The 14007-nt window shown below is 37.2% G+C and overlaps 1 protein-coding gene across 3 annotated transcripts in view; it reads right to left on the reverse strand.

The window, feature by feature from the left end:
* The window catches only part of ITGA1 (integrin subunit alpha 1), a 168095-nt gene that overhangs the window by 138930 nt on the left and 15158 nt on the right, over positions 1-14007 (reverse strand). The window lies entirely within an intron of this gene.

Below are 14007 nucleotides of genomic sequence, written 5' to 3' on the forward strand. Positions count from 1 at the left end.
TATGTGGGTTGGAGCAACCGAAAAACTTCATGCCATGGCTGAGAACATTTTTTTAGATTAATAAAAATAAACAGTAACTTTGTGGTTTAAACCTGTGACTGCTGAGTGGCCAGCATTCAACTCTAAGACATTGTTATTTTTCATCTTTCTCATAAAGAAATGATCTTTATTTGAAAACAAGAATATCTGTTTTGTTTCTGCTGGCATATTGGTTTACTTTCTGAATTAAAAATATCCTCAATGTGCATGGATATATATTAAGTCCCAAAAAGATTAAGTTTAAATTTAGCATATAAAATAGGTAAAATGTTTTAAACATTTACTCTGAACTAGGTATCATAAAAAGTGTTAATAATCTCAATTAGTTAGAAAAAAAAAACAATAGTTTGTAACGCAGTTTGCAGATGAGGAAACTTCAGTAAGTCCCCAACATAATCAGTGTTAGAGGTATTGAACACAGTGGTTTAATTCCATAGTCTTTACCCTTAGCCACTGCTTAATACTGTGTCCCTGTTATATGTTACTCCTGTTATCAAAGAGTTTTTGTGACTTAGATTCTGTTTAGTTATACATTTTAAATTGAGCTTCCTGAATTTATTAAGATTATAGACTCAGTTGTAGTCACGTATTACCAATTTTATTTTTTGGTAATCAAATCACATCATAACCCCAACTACTATTATTGTAAGGATGTCTTATAATTAGACACCGATTGAAGTAACATTATTTTAAGATATAGGAATCATCTGGAAAAGACGATTGCTAAGTAGACAGTCATTTACATTCAAGACTACTGTTGAAAGGCTTAGACCAGTGTTTTCCAAACATAGGGAAGGAGATTAGACCTTCTCCATTCTTCCAACAAAGGCTCCAGAACTAGAGCCAAGACCAATCCTGGGCAGGAATACATTCACCAAGGCTCCTCCCAACATCTACTCAAGCAAAGATCTTTCCTGCCCGAGCCAGTCCTGGCCAGTGGAGTGAAAAAAGTGAATATCAGGATGTAGGGTTGCTAGATACTTATTTACATTTGAATTTCAGATCATCAGCAAGTAAATTTTTAGAACAAGTATGTCCCATTCACTATTTTGAACATTGTATACTAAGTATGTCCTTTACTGTTTTCCCCCATCTCCAGCTCCAAAAATCTGGCAACCCTAGGAAACTAGGAGAGAAACGCTTGCTGTATTTTTATATTTTTAACTGTGGCTTACCTCCAAATTTAGATTTTACTTTAGGAGAGTAAAAATCCTGGTGGATCTTGTTTTTTTGATTAAATGTTTTTGGGCTTCCCTGCTTAGCATTTGGTGCCCAGCAGGAAATCTGGATATATTTGCTAGCTGATTTTTCTCCTTCTCTTCCATAGTTGAAGTTTGACAGCTGGATTGGAAAACAATGTTTAGGCTAAAGACAAGTATGTGTTGGGAGCAGGGAAGTACAACATCATCTTCCTCTTTCCTGACTTCCATTTGATTTCAGAACCAAATGTCAGCTGGAGAAAAGCAGAGATAAGAGATGTAAGTGGGCTCAGGTGACCCAAGGGAGACCTGAGTCTGTAGAGACTGTTTCCTGTACTTCCAAGATGCATCAGGACTAATAGCAAATTCCTTGCTGAGATTTTCCCAGGCTGAAAATTTAGAGACTGACAAACTTTTAGAACTTAAATGAGCCATTTAAAACCTACTAATAGGACTGATTCTTTTTTTCTTTTTCTTTTTTTTTAATACCTCTCAGAATGTGCAGAGGACACATTCTTTTCTGTTCAGGAATCAGACATCTGTTCAAATATCAGGTGCTCAAGAGCAAATTGAAGCCAAGTTTAAGGTAATTTATTCAGAAAAAAATCAGAGAAAAGGAAAAATAATTTTGTATTACTCAACTCATTTATATAATTATGTAATTAATAGGATTATCCTTTTTTTCTAAGCAGATATGAGGCCTGAAAGGGATATAATTTGTTTTCCTTACAAATTGGCATGTCTGATAAGGAACATTAAGAATTAAAAATTCATTGTGGGCTGGCGCGGTGCTCATGCCTGTAATTCCAGCACTTTGGGACGCCTAGGCAAGCGGATCACCTGAGGTCAGGAGTGAGAACAGCCTGGCCAACATGGAGAAAACCCGTCTCTACTAAAAATACAAAACTTAGCTGGGCAAGGTGTTGCATGCCTACAGTCTCAGCCACTCAGGAAGCTAAGGCACAAGAATGTCTTGAACCCAGGAGGCTAAGGTTGCAGTGAGCCGGGATCGCGCCACTGCACTCCAACCTGGGCAACAGAGCCAGACTCCATCACAAAAACAAACAAACAAACAAACCAAAAGCAACTCATTGTGAATTAAAGCCTGAGACTAAATCAGTCCTACAGGGCTATATAAAATAATATGTCATCAGGCTCTTGAGCTCTGCCGGTCACCAGGCTCAGCATGATCATTGTTTCTTCTAGCAAGTGGTTGAGCTGGGATTTGAACAATGCCAATCTGACTATAAGATACTAATAACATCACAGTGTACCAGTTCCCCTAATAACAATGAACGGGCTGACTTTGGCAAGGTATTTGGTAAATGTTAGTTCTCTTACTTCCACTCCTTTAAAATGGTTAGTGAATATTTTCTTTTGTTTTGGTTATCCAGAATTCACAAACTTTTCCTGGTTGGGGAAGATACATAGGAGATGGGGATGATAGGAGGAGATGTAGGCATGTAGCATAGTCCCTTATCCTGCCTCCTGGTCCATAGAATGTGGGCATGTGACCTTTCAATAGCAAATCTGATTTCACACTCAGAGATTATTCTCAGAAGCTCTGGTTGAGTCTCTCAGAAGCTCCAGTGTATTGGTGATGGTTATCTGGGGGGTGGCTATTCCATCAGCTGCATTGCCTTACACAGGTGATTTCTATAGCAGGGTTCTGACTGTGACTTCCTCTCTTTGTTCCTATCTGAGTCCCTTTACCTTCTTCCAGAAAATGCCTTCATTTCTTGTATTACCAGACTTGGTTCCTGTTGTTTGCAAGTAACTTAGAAATAGCAAGATAATTGTAGTTTGTTTATGACTTAGAGAGGGCTGAAACACCCAGGTATAGAAGGCTAAGAAGTTAAGGAAGGAGATTCAAATCGTAATAATGGGTACCATAGGAATTAAGATGCTTAATGGAGGGGAAGATAATACCTAACATCTAACCTATACATAATATTAATTTTACTTGATTGGAAGTTTAATGCGGGTCATGGCTGCTATAGGACTCGCCTCAGGGATAAGTTTCTGAGGTTCCCATAAGGAGAGTCAGGACCTCCTAGTATTCGGTGTGTACTCAGTGGCATCCCTCAAGAGGTTACTATTCCTGGCATGAACATTACAACTCAAATGTGCTCTTCTATACTCCTGTTCATTTGTGTGTATAACTCACAAAGTGGGTCCTTCACCTCAAATCCTCTGTGCTTTTACATGGGATATGCATATATACCCATATTTAAAGAAATAAAAATATTATAAAGACAGGGAACCATCTGGGTAGCCCGTCTCATGCTGACAGTAACTCCGGACCGAGTAGGTCCACTGTTCTGGTTTGAACACAATTGCTGACAGAGAGCTTCGGTAGAGAGAGATTTACATTAGGAACAAGCATGAGGCAGATCTTCAGCATCATATTTCTGTGGCTGATCTGTTGCCCAAGTGGTATACGTGGCAAAAAAAAAAAAGCAATAAGGAGGAAGAAAATGAACTTGAGCTCTTAGGAATTTTCAGGTATTTTGCTTACATCATATCACTTATTCCTTGCAACTCTGTGAGAACAGTTTTATCATTTTTTCGTTTTACAGATTGAAGCTCACAAAGCTAAATTTCAGGATCATGAAGGTAACATGACTTGCCCAAGGTCACAGAGCTCACCTGTGGGAGATCCAAGATTTTCTAGTCCAGAGCTAATGTCCTTTCACACCAGATAAGTGAAAAACATTCAAAGGATGCCCTGATCCAAGTACCATCTCCTGAGATGATTCTAGTCGATTGTAATGTCTTCCTGTTCTCAGTGATACTAGCTTTTAATCTCTGTAACAGGTGTGACTTTTGTGTCTTGTCTTACACAGTCTTGCATCCTAAAATGATCATCAGCTTCGAGAAGTAGGTGGGAACTGGGTTCTCTACCTTTCCGTAGTCCCCCTCCCAGTGTATCTAGCAGCACATATGCATGTAAACAGCATCAATACATATTCACAAATTGATCAGTGTTGGTACTAATTGTAAATTTATGACAGTAATTTAAAAATACATAAATGTACAGACAATCCCACAGTGAGGCATTAAAACTAAAGAAATACATTCTCCTCATTTTTTAAAGTTGTCTTTTCAGAATGTCTATGTCCATCTCTTTTGTTTTTTCTATTTTTGTTTGTTTTGTTTTGTTTTTGAGACAGAGTTTTGTTCTTGTTGCCCAGGCTGGAGTGCAATGGCACGATCTCAGCTCAGCGTGATCTCAGCTCACAGCAACCTCTGCGCTGCTCCCCTCCTGGGTTCAAGAGATTATCTTGCTTCAGCCTCCTGAGGCACCCGCCACCAAGCCCAGCTCATTTTTGTATTTTTTGTAGAGATGGGGATTTCACCATGTTGGCCAGGCTGGTGTCGAACTCCAGACCTCAAGTGGTCCACCTGCCTCGGCCTCCCGAAGTGCTGGGATTACAGGCATAAGCCACCGCACCTGCCTTTTCATCTCTTTTCTTAACCAGACATCGGATTGGTATTGTGGTCACAGAACACATTCAAGCCAATAGGCCTACTCAGTGATGACATTGCTGGTGTAACCTGGCTGCAGATAAGAAGCACCTGGGGAGTTTTAAAATGTACAGATGCCTGGGCTCCCTTCCCAAATATTCTGACTTAGTTGAGGTAGATCTCAGGCATCACTTTGATTTTAAAACTCCCTAGGTGATTGGTGCTGCCTGGTCTGGAAACCACTGGTCAAATGGCAAGAGCATTCCAGTGAAAATGAAGATCTGCTTTTTCTCACTGCCTATTTCTTTGGGAGGGTGAGCAAAGTTGATAGGGGAGGAAAATAACAAGAAGAAAAGTAGCAGGACTCTGCAACTTGGCATGCCGTTGGAATGTGGCAAACTATTAAAAAATATTTGTAAACCTCAAGATTTTCGTGCATGTATTGACACAGTGGTTTAAGCAATTGTCCTCCCACCCCATGTTCAAGTTTAAAGGCCCCCAACAACTTTAAAAATACGGGAGTGTTAGACAAAGCATTCCAAATAAATGATCCTCAGCTCTGGAATTTGTTCCTTCTAGCAGGCTGCTCTCCTTAGCAGTCAGCCAAACCCCAAATCTGGCAGCTTTTAAAATAGGGTGCAACATAGATTCTTTTAAAACCTGAGAGTCACTAAAGATTTATTTTACTGGAAAGACATGATCACAAGAATAACAAGCAATTATTGTTACTGCACCAAGTAGAATCAGAGAGATTATGTAACCCAGAATCATCTTTCTTTCCTCATTCTGCAGATGAAGAAACCAACTCTCAAAAGGATGAAATGATTTCCACAAGTCATAGAATGTAGTGGCAGGGCCTGGTCTCATGAGTCACGGGCCAGTTCTCACACAATGTCCTCTGAGAATGACATGGAAGATTTCTTCCTCGTATCACACTTGGTTATTCACAAATGCTAATAGTATTATCTTTGGTAACTGTAGCAAATAATATTTGAATTATTTTGTAATTTTTGGTGTGCAATATCCTTTCCAAAGTCCTAAATTTCATACGAATGTGAAAGCTGGTTGCACTGCTTTATCGAGCCTCACAATTAAAATTTCTCATTCATCTAGAAGAACATATGTGAATCTGTATGAAATACAAATCTAAGAACCTTTAAATTTACAAAGAACCATTATAAAAGGCCTTGATCTTCTCACATTTCCTACCTACATACTCCATTTTCCATTATTTTTAAATCTGACCTAGGGAAAGTACAGGATCAGAGATAAAGGTGAAAATGATTCCCAGAAAGACAGGAAAAATTCAAACACTTATTAAGCTCTATTAAGTTTTAGACAAAGAGTTAGGCCCAGAGTGAGAAATTCAGTGTGGTGATAACAGGCTCATTCTCTTGAAAAGATACTAGTGCATTTAATGAGGCAGATAGTGAATTCTGCCTCAGTTCTTCGCACTTTCCCACATTCCACATGCTATCCCATTTCCTTTCAGTTTAGGATGAGAACACGACTGACACACAAAGGGTCAGAGCACTATTCCCAGAGTTCATTCCTCCTCATAAGATGGATTGTGGTTTTTCCTCCCTTCTGCAGAAAATGTTCTTTCCTTCTACCACACCCAATCCATGTTGGCCATTTAGTAAAATGAACAACTTAAGAGAGAAGTTATTACTGTTTGTTAAAGTTGTTTTCCTGAGGTTTACAACCAAAGATTAAATGTTGAGTAAGAAAATAGAAAAGACCCCAGTGGGTCTTTCTACTGTCCAGACCCAGGGCCTTTGCCAGGCTCCAACTAGCTCCCTGTCACTTCTTTGTTCCTACTTCAGTCCCCAGGAGTCAGTTACCCTTTCCCTGAGGTGGCTGCCACCATCCAGTCAATCCTGGACATTCTTTCTTCCATGAATGGCTGTGGAAAGGGACAGAATGTCTCAAGCTCCCCTGTCACCATCCCCTTCTTTGCTGTCCTAAAACCTAAGAAGCTAAGCTTCCTTTTCTGGTTTAACCAGTCAGTGCTTAGTCATGTGAGAAACCAGAGGAGACAACAAAAACATGGATACTTTTATACAAAGATTCCACAATCTTTCAGAGTCCTTTTGGTCATGGTCCCTGGTTGGTATTTGATTCCACTTATACCTTTTTCATTTACTTATGAGGGTAGGAGGTCATGGAATCTCCTTCTCCATGATGTCTCCTCTCAGGTTTGTTGACTCCACAGTAAATATTTAACATTTAGAGAGATCAGGGATTACAGAGACCACTATGTAGAAGAAAAATGTTGCCAAAATAAAGTTGAGGCCAGGTGCAGTGGCTCATGCCTGTAATACCAGTACTTGGGGAAGCCAAGGCAGATGGATCACTTGAGGTCATGAATTCAAGACCAACCTAGCCAACATGGTGAAACCCTGTCTACTAAAAATACAACAATTAGCAGGGCATGGTGGCATGCACCTGTAATCCCAGCTACTAGGGAGGCTGAGGCACGAGAATAGCATGAACCCAGTAGGTGGAGGTTGCAGTGAACCGAGATCACGCCTCTGCACTCCAGCCTGGGGGATAGAGCAAGATTCTGTTTCTAAAAAAAAAAAAAAAAAACCAAACCAAAAACAGGAAAGGAAAGTTGAGAGGCTTTAAAAGAAGAGGTCCCTTTGCCTGATCTCTCTAGAAAGTAATGGAAGATCAGTGTGGGCTTCTGGAAATTGCCAGTTTAAACCCTGACAATACCTCCTCACTAAAGCCAGGCTGAGTTAGAAGCTCTCTGAGCCCCCTTGTTCCTGTGTCAGCTTGCACTGCTGTGACTACTGCTTTACCATTTGTTCCTCATTATAGACTGTGTTTTTTTTTTTGCAAGGAAGGGATTGTGGTATTTCTTTACCTCCAGTCACTGGGGGCAATTAGAGTGCCTGTCACATAGTAGGTACTCAGTACATGATTTTCAGAATAATGAAATGGCTCTCAGAAGAAGAAAGGCAGGAAGAGTCTTTCTCTAGGGAAATATATATATACTCCTCTAAGGAATGAACAAGCTTCAAAACTGGGTTTGAGTCTCAGCAATGCCGTTAGAGAAAAACTGCCTTGCCACAAAATAGCTTGATAAATAAGGAGGATTTAAGGCATTTTTGAATGTCGCATTGTTCCTCTACCCCAAATGAGTCAATATGAGCATGTGACAAAAAATAGGTGACACTGGAATTGGATGTATCAAACAGGAATGTGGAACCTATGAAAAACTCCTGTTACCAACGCTCTGTGGGCTGCTTTACATCTGTATCGGGAAGTAATTAGGTCTGATGAAACATAAAGTTCCTTACAGCTTTAACCTCTTATGGTTCTAAGTGATTCACAGCTATATACTGAAATGTATTTTAATCTTCCTCTTCAAACTCATCAAAAAAAAAAGGGAAAAGAAAGAATGAAAAAAGAATTATACCTTAGTCAACAACACACTTGGGGAGGAAAAATAAACTATAAATTATGGTCATCAGATCGAATGAGCTGAAACCCAAGATTAAAATGTTTCCTATCCACAGAGCAATTTTTCACAATGGTGTCGAACAAAAAGTTCTAGTCAATGTTTACACTAGGACTTGATGAAAAATTCCAGACATAAAACTTTTGGAACTTAGACTTGAACTCAGAAGGACCTTCTACCTCTGAATAAATTGTACAACTAAAATATTTTGGGATTTTTTTTCCTTAACAAAAATTCATCCTTCAACAATTATTTATTACTGAGATTATTAAGGCATAGTAAAACTCTGGTTATCTGGAACTGTCATTCTAGGTATGACAGCTAAACATTTTTTTAAGTACCACTATTTTTGAATGAAAATCATTTTGAAAGATATTACATTTATTTGACTTATTTAACAGAATACATTGAATGTGAATATCAGGTACTGGTATTGTCCTCAGTAACATCCTCAAGCCCCAGTGAAATACCCTATAATGGCCTAGGCTTTTTTCTTTTGATGGTGTTTCAGGATCCATTCCCACTATCAGCTGTCACTTTTGACTGCTGTCAATTCTGTCAACTTGGCCACTTGTGGTCATCTTCTGCTGCTATCGAATTTCCTGATTAAAGGCTGGGAAAATGGTCTTAATTCATCCGTGCATACTCAGGGGTAGCATAGTTCTAGCTACTTAAGGGGCTTCGTTTTAAAAAAGATTGTTGGCCGGGTGTGGTGGCTCACACCTGTAATCCCAGCACTTTGGGAGGCTGAGGCAGATGGATCAAGAGGTCAGGAGTTCAAGACCAGCCTGACCAACACAGTGCAACCTGTCTCTACTAAAAATACAAAAAATTAGCCTGGTGTTGTAGCAGGGGCCTGTAATCTCAGCTACTGGGGAGACTAAGGCAGGAGAATCACTTGAACCCGGCAGGTGGTGGTTGCAGTGAGCCGAGATCGTGCCACTGCACTCCAGTTTGGGTGACAGTGCAAGATTCTGCCTCAATAAAAAAAAAAAAACCAAGTTTGTTAAAATAGTGCATGACTTATTTGTAGGTTTAAAATTAAAGAAAAAAAGCTTGCTAAAACTAGGTGTGAAATACCAATAAACAGATGCTGGGTAATGCTTGAAGGGATTGCTTTAATACCTAGATTTGCCACATTTTCTCTGTTTTTTCTAATTCTCTACTATGATCCAGGTAAATTAGAAGACCATAGAATTGAGTTCCTGACCTTTCATGAGAGATGACTAAATAATAAAAACATAAAAAAATTGGTTGCATAAACTTTGGCTGATTATGTAAAATTTAGTGTCATCAAATAATTTATTTTTATTTTTAGATACATGTTTGCCTACTCCAAACTTAAATCTGAGAAGAACTGACCTTCTTAGGTTTTTTTTTTAGGGAATTGGCTGAGGGAGCACCTCATCACATCTACTAGCTATGTGATTTGGGGTAAATTATTTGACCTTAATTTCATTTTTTTTTTTTTTGCATCAGAAAATAGTAATAACAAAACCCTTTGAACAGGGTTCTTGAAAGACTAACGTGTTTTAAGTTACTTACCATAAGACCTGACACTTAATAAGCACACAGTTATTTTTGTTATAATAGGTTGTCCATTCCTGGAGTGGGGACAGTAGTACCAACCCTGGGCATGGCCAGGCAATATGACTGCCAAAACATTTTGCTCTTGTATTTGCTACTTGGCAAATATTGCTGTTGCCTCAGTATCGTGTGTTTTGAAAACAAATATGGCACCCAAATAGAAATAAGCTTTAAATTCCTTAAATCTCTGACATTATAGAAAACTGGTATTTCCGTTGAACTAACATTCTAAAGAATGGAGTTTTAATGTAGGCAATTTTAGAAAATAAAGAAAGGAAATTTAAAAGAAGACTAATCTCCAAGTCCCCACAATTTATCATAAATGTTACCGTCCTTAGCAACTGTAATCTGAAAATTTAAGACCTTCCCATATCAATGCCAATTATTATAGAGTTAAAATATTCATTGTAAAAAGCAAACACTGCAGCCTCAAATTTGTATGCAACTGCAATACTACACACAAAGGTGTTTGTTTTTACAGAAACTCATTCATTTCTCCTCATGTAAATTAAAACATTCGTAATATTCCAATGTGTTACTCAGTGTTACTTATCTCAACACAATATTATGTTATTGAAAATAGAGATATTAAATACTGCAAAATAAAGGGCTATTTTACCGATTATTCATTGAAATTTAGAATACTATAAAATACGGATAAGAATACAGATGGTGATATATATCACATACTTCCTAAAATGATTAATTCTTACTATAAAAAGAAAAACAATGAATGAGATTTTATCATCTCCACTGAAGAAGGTGTCTCCATTAACAAATACCTTCTCCCAAAGTTTTTGAATGGTATTTTTAACCTAAATAAGTTTCTCTCTACTGAACCTGGTTGTTTTATTTCTAAGTGAAGTTTACCTACTACTTGATGGCCATGTTTAGTAACTCCTGATAGTTCTCCTTGTTAAATCCAAGACTATTATGATAGATTTTATTTTCTATAGCTGCATTTTTGACTTCTGAATCTTTTCCTAAAAAGATATCATTGATTCACAAAAATATTATAATTGCATCCTAACACCTTTACAAAGCATGTTGGCTTTGTAGTAACACTTTTAAGTTAAATTTCTAAATTAATTCAATTCATGAGAGATACATATAATACATTAGGAAAATCTTGAAGAGCACTTTTCTAAAATACTAAATCTCAGAGTATATAAACTAAATCACACCACAAAGTTTAAATATGCTGACACTAATTGGAAGAAAATTATTTTACTGAGCATTTTATCAACTTTATTGGAATTAATAGTTCTTTTTAAAGTTGCTCTTCAATGCTTCACTTCAGTTGCTCTTCACTGCTGAAGAATTAATTTACTTAAAAACGATCTACCAGCAAAATTGTGAGCTGGTCAAAATCAATTTTTGAAACAAATTATTTTCAAATAGTTAATAAAGATATAAATCAAACTGCAAAATTTATGCCACAGTTCAGACTCTGTGGTTCTTCAGGAAATCAAAGAGGAGTGAAGCAAATGTTGGCTGAGGCAAATCAGAGATACTTAGGACAGGGAACACAAGGCTACAGGGTCCAGTAGCAGTAACTGGTTGGCCTGAATGAGCTATAGCTTGCTAATCACTGCACTATGGGAATCCTGAAAGAAATCTTTTAGTAAATTTAATCACCCCATAAAACATTTTTTCTAATTACCATTTAAAAAATTCCATTTTGTGTCATCATCTCTCCTACCACTCAAGAAATCTGAGATTTACCTTTGGATTCTACTTTTTTCCATAACTCTTAACAATAAGCTGCACTCATGTCCTTTTGATCCCATCTCTTGGTATCTCCTATTGACTTCTGTCCATTCCTATTTCAAGAAACATTGTTGCTGCCTTTGATCAGGCCATTATCATTTCTCTCTCCTATCTTCCTAATATGCATTCTTTTAACCAGTCTTCCTGCTTTCAGTCTTGCCTCCTCCAATCCATCCTTGATGCTGCCAAATAGTGCTATTTGTCAAATGCAGTTTATCATGCTATGCTCCTGCTTAAGCTTGGTAATTGTTTCTTATAATGGTCAAACCCAAGCTCCTTCTTGTGGTAAGGAGGTTCTTAGGTGATTTGCACACTTCCTCTCCCCAACTTATCACTTAATTTCTCCATATTTCTTCTTCCCATTTTAGGCAAACTTACTGGTCCTTGCTCTATAAAGTTCCTCCTCAAACTGACCCCTTTCAGCACTTTTTACACACTTTGTAAAAGTTACTTGTAACCACGATTTGCTTACATGCTTGTCTTCCCCAAACCCAGCCCAGTGACTGGTTCAAATAAGGCACTAAAAAAATGGACAGAATTAAATATATTACTCTTAATGATTAGTGTGATATGAATATGGACACCCCATATCTAAGTTTTGGCTCTAAGCAAAAGGGTTCATCTTTCCTTAAGCCCTTAAAATCACTTTGGAAACTCTTCAACTTCTAATTTAACATATTCTGATCCTAAACACAAACAGCCAGTCTTAATTTGCTTGAAAAACCATATGATTTAAATGTACTATAACCCTTTCCCAAATAAGAGCTGCTATTATGCGGAATAAATGTACAGACCGTTTCATCTGTAAACTTGGTTGTTTAGGAACAAAAATTTCAGTTCCAGAATATATGAATTACAAAATTAATAATATCTGTTAAAGATAATTTGAGGTTAAAAGAATTAGGGGGACTGAAAAAGGAAACTAAAGTTAGAAACTATGTAAAGATAAAGAAAAATGAGTTTTACAAAGCTAATCTAGTGGCATTGGGGAGAAGAAAGATCCAACTTGTTTCTAAGAGGGTAATGAAAATGATATCCAGGATCAACAATCTTGTCATAAAATTAACACAGCATTTAACATATAAATGGAAGACCAGGAGTAGCTAAGTGTCATTTGATATGTATTGTATCTATAGCAAAATGAAATAATGTGCAAGCTTCTTATTCACTGAGTTTAGTGGTCACATATAGCAAATCTGTTTGTAAGTACATGATAGGAAACGGAAATGTACAGAACATTAGAGAAGGTACATCAGAGTTATTATTGATAGGGTGTTTATCGCAGATCCAGTACTTAATGAGTAGCACTTGGAATTAGACGACTGTATATGCTTTCCAAAGACTTGTTCATTTTGTCTTCTAGAAAATCAAATTATTTGAATTTTTAATTCGCTCCTATCATTATGCTGATATTTTCACCTATGATCTAGTAAGAATTGTATTCTTGATAACAGAAAATGTAATTTCTTAAAAATGAGTTAAATTTTATTTAATTAAATAATTCATAGACATAAAAGACATTTATAGAGGTTTTATAGATAGTTGAGTATGGCCAGTTAGCTCTGTTGAAAGACCTCAATACTCAAATGTTTTTCTGACTGGTGACTCCTCCCAGAGATTTACCAGCACAGAATAACCTACTTGCCTTTGTTTATCAGATTTTATTACGTGCAGAAATCACCTGGAGATGTTGGTACAGGTAGACTGTCTCAGTATGTTTACAAAAGAGCCCTGAATTCTAGTTTCTAACAAGCTCTTAGGGATGCTGCTGGTCTATGGACCACACTTTTGAAGAGAACCTGAATCAGTGGCTCTCAGCTTTGAAGCCTATTGGAATCATCTGTGTAGCTTTAAAAAAAAATTTCTAGGCACAAAAGCTTATTTAATTAGTCTGGGCTGCAACCTGGACACTTAGGGTTTTAAGAGCTCTCAAGTTGAGGTGAACAGGTAGCTAAATTTGAGAACCTATGGCCTAATATGTATTGGCTGTATTTATTAGGTTTCATTTTAGTACTGCATAGATTATGAGAGTAATAAATGTTCAAAAATCTCCAAATCCTTACTGAAAATAATTATCAGGTTCCAAGTTTAAGAATGTGGCTTCATTTCTGTATTCCTATTATTTAGTAACATATCTGAATAGTAGTTTAAAGATACTCATGGAATTATAATGAAATGACAATCTCAATTATTTTTAAATTAGGAGGTAGATTTATAAAAATATAAATATGTGATTTTTAAAGTATAGGAAGTGTCAGTTCCCAACAATAAAAAGGTTCAAACTTGTTAGGAAGTTAACAAGAAATCCCCAAGTCTGTTACACTAGGAAGAAGGCCCACAGACACAGGACAGACGGGCAAAATTGCATCATTGATCCAGCAATTACAAACTGAATCATCACTATTAGATCGTTTCTAATTATTTTGCTAAATTGAGGTTTGCAAAAGGTCAAGAAACAATTCCATTTCTGAGAAT

This window comes from Callithrix jacchus, chromosome 2 (assembly GCF_049354715.1).
Source record: "Callithrix jacchus isolate 240 chromosome 2, calJac240_pri, whole genome shotgun sequence".
NCBI lineage: Eukaryota > Metazoa > Chordata > Mammalia > Primates > Cebidae > Callithrix > Callithrix jacchus.